We start from the raw sequence: 6,792 nt of genomic DNA on the forward strand, positions 1-6,792 counted from the left end.
ACGTAGGTCACATTCAAGTTTCTCCTTCCTGCCGCATCTAGTGCTCAGTGCATCGATAGCAGAGGAAACCCTCATCGGCGGTGATGGAGATAATGGAGGCGAAGTTGAGATAGTTTGCTGGGCGGGACATGCACAAGCGCACACGCCTGCTCGAGATTGGGCCGTGGTTCAACATCAAGGAGGGAGTGAATTACAAAAAACCACCATATTTCAAATTCAAATCTGGATTTGCCACCACATTCCTTGGGTGCCTCAAAAATCTATCACTTTCCTTGCTAATTTTTCCAATAAACACTAATGGCTGATTCAGGACAATTTAATCTGATTTCTGGCAGAAAGGGCCCTTCTGTAAGCACTGACATGGCGTAAAATGGTCAACACCATTTGTTGACAATCACTTTAGACATGGGGCCCACAAGTCATCAGCTAAACTTACAAAAAAAAAGGTCGTCCCTGAAAATTCGCAAGCACCCTAGAAACAAAATTAGATTGCAATTGGAACTCTAGGAAGGTAGTTGGGCCCGTGAGCATGTCATCGACAGAGGGGAGATAGGCAACGGTGGAGGTGCTCAGAAAGCTAACTCCGGCGACCATGTCGGCAGCCTCGGGCGAGGAGGGCGACAGCAGGATAGGCTTCTCTCCGGTCGGCGCACCAGGCCAGACTCCCTGGTCATGACGGCCCGGGGCCAGGAGCGCAGCGGCCGCATCATGCGAGCTAGCTCCTCAGCGGGAACCCCAGCCTTGATCTGGAACTGCATCGCAGCCGCACGGTGGAAAGCTCGGGGTACATCCCCGCCACACGCAAGCTCAAGACCTCCTGGCCATGTCCGCTCCAACAGCACTGGATTCGCACGTGACAAGCCAGAGAATGGAGGCGACGAGCTCATGGGCATGAGTTGGACTCGCGTGCGCCAAGCTCATGGGCGTTGGGACTGTCTCACCACACAGTAGAGAGGCGGGGCTCGTCGGGGTAGAGAGAGGGGACGCATCGCGGGATCCAGTGTTGAGCTACGCGGGATGGGAAGCAGGACGGTGGATCTCGCTGGTGCTGAGAGGGACAAGAGGTGGCGAATGCGCGGAGCAAGGCCGATGAGGTGGTTGGGCGGCAACGACCATCGTGTAGAGGACACAGCTGCGGCTCCAGGTAAGTGGAGATCATAGGGAGAAAGGGGATCCAGAGGAGTGGGCCATCTATCTAATTTCGAGAAATCTAACCACCAGTCGGCTGGTGATTTGCAACAGGCACGTACGATCTGGCGACCGCTCGATCCGCTCATCCCGCGCAACAGCCGCTCGATACAATATATTTTCCAGTCTCCCGCGCAACAATCGCTCGATCTGTTTTTTTCCAGTCTCACACGTGAAAAAGAAAAAAAAAAGGGCACTAGCAAGAATTGAACCTAGAACCTATTGGTTGAGGCCATAGCACACTACCAACTAAGCTAACTCTCTCTTCTTGTTTCCTATGCAGATTACATTTTTTTATACCTTATTAAATGAGTGGAAAGGAAAAACAACTCAATCCATTTCTCTCAGCCGACAAAACCGGAAACTTGTGTGTAAATAGCATGGTATTTGACGCATGCGGACCTAGTAAATTATGATGCAAAGACCGTGATAACTTATGGGTAAATAGCATGATTATGCATCGTAGATCTGATAATTTACATACAAATACCATTGGTAATTTTGACCGAAAAAATGTTAAATAATCTAGTCCGGTAACTTGTATGTAAATAACATGATAATATAGACACAACAAAGTTGATAACTCACGTACAAACACTCTGGTAACCATTTGACCCGAGAAAAAATATTGAAAAACAACCCCTGATAAATTCTGAGTAAATAGGATGATAGTATACACACAACAGAGCTGATAACCCACGTAAGAACACCGTGGTAACTCCTTTAACCCTAGGATAAAAGTTGCTGGAAATCATACGCCGGTAATTTCTGTGCAAATAACATGATAATATACACACAACATAGCTGATAACTTTGACTTTGAAAATTTTCTATTTGGAAAACATTACTCCGATAATTGTTGTGTAAATGACATGATAATTTATGCACTGCAACCCTGATAATTTAGGTACAAATATGACGGTAATATTTCAACGTGAGGGATGCTTGAAACATACCCTGATAATTACTATGTAAATAGTATGATAATTTATGTACCGCTGTCATGATAACTTATGTACAAACACCACGATAATGTTGACCTAGAAAAAAGTTTTTAAAAACATCTCTTGATAACTTTTGTGTAAATATCATGATTTTTACAGACTGCAAAGTATAATAATTTTGTACAACATCCAGCCGTAACTTTGACCCAAGAAAAAATATTTAAAATATTCCCCGATAACTTATGTATAAAAAGCATGATAAGTTACGTACCAAATGGTTGATAACTTTTGTACCCTCGCAAAAAAAAATTGTACCCTGACATGCTTTTTACAACGAAGTTATCATGATATGTCAACAATTTTTACTACGTTAAAATTATCATGATGTTGTAAATATTAACAGAGTAGCCGGGCCATCTATATAGGATAAAAATATAAAAGGAAAGAAAGAAAAAATATTCGTTTCCAGGTCACGCTAAGTAGCAGTATAAATACTATCTAACCTTAATCTAATCACTGGCTCAATCTAGACCGGGTGGTTGTGAACTACTGTGGACTACCAATAGGTGGTGGGTTTGATTCCCACTTCTGCCAATTCTTTTTATTGTGCTAGAAGAAAAAAGAAGATGCGGTGGATCGATTCCCACATCGAGAGTGGAATCGTCCACATCGACTGGTCGTTAGCACAGTCCATTTAATTTAACTCTCAACACTATTTTCTTTGACTTTTAGTACTATGTCAACGCTTACAAGTGGGTCCAATTGGTAAGAATCATCATTAATCGCCTCGAATCTGTTTATTGAGAAAGTTAGCAAAGAAAGTGGTAGATTTTTTTGGCGCCCAAGAAATGTGGTGGCAAATCCAGATTTGAACTTGAAATGTGATGGGTTTTGGCGGCAGAGGCCCAGGTGGTGCTGGATTCCCTGACGCTGGAAGAGGAGAAGGAACTGTTCGGGAGGAGGGAGGAGTGCCAGTCATTGCAGATCCTGCTGTTGGTGAAGGATTGGGTGGATTCGGCAAATCCGGTGAGGGCTACCAAGTGGGCGGCCTTCATCTCCCTACATAATTTGTAGGTGTTCTCATCGGAAGGTTATACGTGACGAATTTTCAATCCACGGCATGATACGTGATGGAATTTCAGCTGAAGATGGTTGTCACCTGTTGGTCAGAGAAATTGCTGATAACACACAATGCATTGTAGACAGAAGCAAAACCCGTTATTGTGCATATATGTACGTCTACATGATCCAAGCTGGGTGAGTGACTAGTGACAGAGGAGCTACTCTGCTTTCAACATGCATATATTGTTGGAGCTGGGCCCCTCTCAACAAAAAGGTGTTCCTCTGGCTTGCATCCCTCGACCAATGCTGGACGGCAGAGCGCCGCACATGCCACGGCCTCACCCACGACCCCACCTGCATCCTTTGTTCCCAGGAGACGGAGTGCATAGATCACCTACTTTCCAGTTGCGTGTTCTCCCCTATCACATGGCACGAGATTCTCTCATGGTGCCGGCTCACCACCCCTCCTATGGACGGCACGGCGACCTTCTTCGCCTGGTGGTCTCTAGCGGCCGAAACCTTCCCGGGCTGCCTACGCAAAGGACTCAACTCCATCTTCACGTTGACTGCTTGGGCCATCTGGAAGCATCGCAACGCGGCCATCTTCGACGACATCCGACCCTCCACCAAAGATCTGGTCCTAACCATCAAGGAAGATGCTCGCCTGTGGGCCAAGGCAGGCGCCAAGGGTTTAGCTACCATCATACCTGTAGCCTGATCCTCTATATCGAGGTTGAGCATCCTCCTTCCGCTGCTCATTGCTGCACCCTCCCAGACGCCTCATAGTGTACATCTACGAGGATGCCACCTGTATGAAAACTTTTTTTTTCCTCCTATCAATGAAATAATACGCTGCTAAGCATATTCAGCAACAAAAGAAAATATTCTTTGAGCACTGCTTTCTGAGTACACTTCTTCTTCGATACAACCCCCTGAAAACATCAACGGTCCAGATCGTCCTATACCCCTTCGTCTGAAAACTTAAAAAGGGTAGGATGGTCATTGCCCCTGCCCCTCCCCCAGTCCCGCCCCCGCGACGTACCCGTACGGCCCGTCGACGTACGTACGTGTACGCTTTTTTTTACTGTGGCGACGTACGTTATTTTTACCGCGTCGGTGGTCAAACCGCGTGTCGCCTGGTGAAAGCGCGTCGTGGCGCGTGAACTGTGGCCCGCCGCACCGTCCCGTCCGTCCCCTCGTCTGCCGCCCCGCCGCCCCGTCCCCTCGTCTGCCGCGCCGCCGCCCTCGACTGCTGTCGAATTGATAGCCCAACCACCCGTCCGCCCGCTGCCCCGCCGTCTCCCTATAAATCTCACCCCCGTCCGCCCGTCGCCGCAAACACCGCTCCTCCCCGCCCGTCGCCGCAAACACCGCTCCTCTCCCGTCTCCACCTCCCAAAAGGTCGCCGGCGACATGTCGTTCCACGGCGGCAGCAGCTCCGGCACCGGCGGCAACGACGGACCCAGCGCGTGGCCGTCGAGCCTGAGCACGCCGGAGACGGAGGAGCTTTACCGGTTCGGGGTCCTCGTGCCGCCGGGTTGCCGTCTTCCGCACGACTGGAAACTCGACAAGGACGGCTACCCGAGGCGCGGGCCTGGCGCCACCGCGGAGGAGAAGCGGACCGGCGGCCGCAACAACATCGCCGGTCGTCATGCGTTCTGGGACGGCAGAGACTACGCCGCCGTCATCGGCGCGTACCGGCTGGCGGAGTCCAGCGTCACGCCTGGCCTCATCGGCGACCGTCGCCGCCTTCTTGTCCCGCGCCCCCGTCCAGCAGCGCGCGGCCGTCGGGCTCCTCCACCACCTGCGCCGGCGCCCGCCGATCCCCCCGCCCCGCCGGAGGTGGAACTGCCGCCGGAGCAGTTGGTTCTTCGGGAGGACGGCGATCCCGACGATACGCCGGGTTACCTCGTCGCCCTGCGCGCGTCGGCGGCTGCAGAGGCGGCGGCGGCTGCAAGGGAGGCCGCCGAGCAGGCGGCAGCGATCCACGCGGCGGCGGCGATTCCGCCAGTGGTCCCGCAGGCGGAGGCGGAGGCGTCGGAGTCGTCGGACGACGACGTCATCGACTGGGAGCGCTTAGCCCAGGTCAGCGACGACGATGACGACGACGGCGGGGGTGACGGCGGTGACGACGCGGAGCTCATCAATCTGTTGGCTAGCAACGAGGAGGAGGAGTAGTTTTTTTTAAAAATGTTCTAAGTATGAACTATGTATCGTTTAGGTTCAAAAAAACTCATTTGGTTTCGTTATTGTTGAATGGACTATGTAAAATATCTCTATGTTCAATCTAGTTTGTTCAAGTCTTGTTTAAATTTGTCTTCAAAGTTTGTTCAAAAAATTAGCTAAATATTGAACGCTTATTTTGAGAAAAATTGAAAATTTTCCAACCCATGCATAAAAATGTTCACAATATATTTAAAAAATTTGCATCGAATATACATAGCACAGAATAAGGTATGCAATTATCGAAAAATTGTAGAATGAAAAAATCATGAAAACACATAAAATAAAAAATAAAATGTGTATCTAAATGTTTATAAAGTGTTTTAGAAATGTTCAGATTTTGCTTAAATATGTCCATATAGTAAAGCCGGTGGATGAAAAATTTGAAATTTTGAAATAAAAAATACAACAAATAAAAAACAAAAAAATTAAAAAGGTGAGATATTTTAATTCATTAACATTTTCTGAAATATTATTAAATTCATTAACATTTATGAATCAGAGAATATTTTTAAATTCATTAACATATATGAATACAAGAATTTGTTATATTTTTTGTTTTATATATGAATAACAAAATTAAAATATATGAATACAAGAATTTATTTTTTATTTTTTTAACATATATGAATAAAATACAAGAATTAAAAAGGTGAGATATAACAAATAAAATACAAGGATTCATTAACATATATGAATACAAGAATTTGTTAACATATATGAATTTGTTATATATGAATACAAAAATTTGTTAAATTAAAAAGATTCATAAATATTTTTAAATTCTTTAAATTTATGAACCAGAGAATATTTATAATTCATTAATATTTATGAATCCGAGAATTTTGAATTAATTAACATTATCTGAAATAGTTTTAAATTCATTAACATTTATGAATTTTCTGGAATATTTTTAAATATTTGTAAACCCAACTTTTTAAATATTTTTCGGAAAATCGTAGAAAATCCATACGGACTCGAAACGGGACAATTTTTTGCGTGCGTGCCCTGCTAGGGCGCTGTAGCACGTGGAAAAAAATTGGGCACGTTTGGCGGATGCGAAGCAGAGACGTGCGACCGAGGGTCCCCTCCGGCCATACCGAAACCACCCCCTTCCACAGCAAGTACCTGAGCGGTTTGACGGATTGCATCCAACTTTTGCCAGCGCGTGTGGGGCCCCACCCGGCACCCCACGGCCAAAATGAACGAAATCCGACAACGAACGCACATTGCGTCACGTCCGGGCAGTATTTTCTGGGTTTTCGGCCCGGAAAATCGTAGAAAATCCATACGGACTCGAAACAGGACAATTTTTTGCGTGCGTGCCCTGCTAGGGCACAGTAGCACGTGGAAAAAAATTGGGCATGTTTGGCGG

Source organism: Triticum dicoccoides, chromosome 1A (genome assembly GCF_002162155.2).
Source record: "Triticum dicoccoides isolate Atlit2015 ecotype Zavitan chromosome 1A, WEW_v2.0, whole genome shotgun sequence".
In the NCBI taxonomy this organism is placed as follows: domain Eukaryota; kingdom Viridiplantae; phylum Streptophyta; class Magnoliopsida; order Poales; family Poaceae; genus Triticum; species Triticum dicoccoides.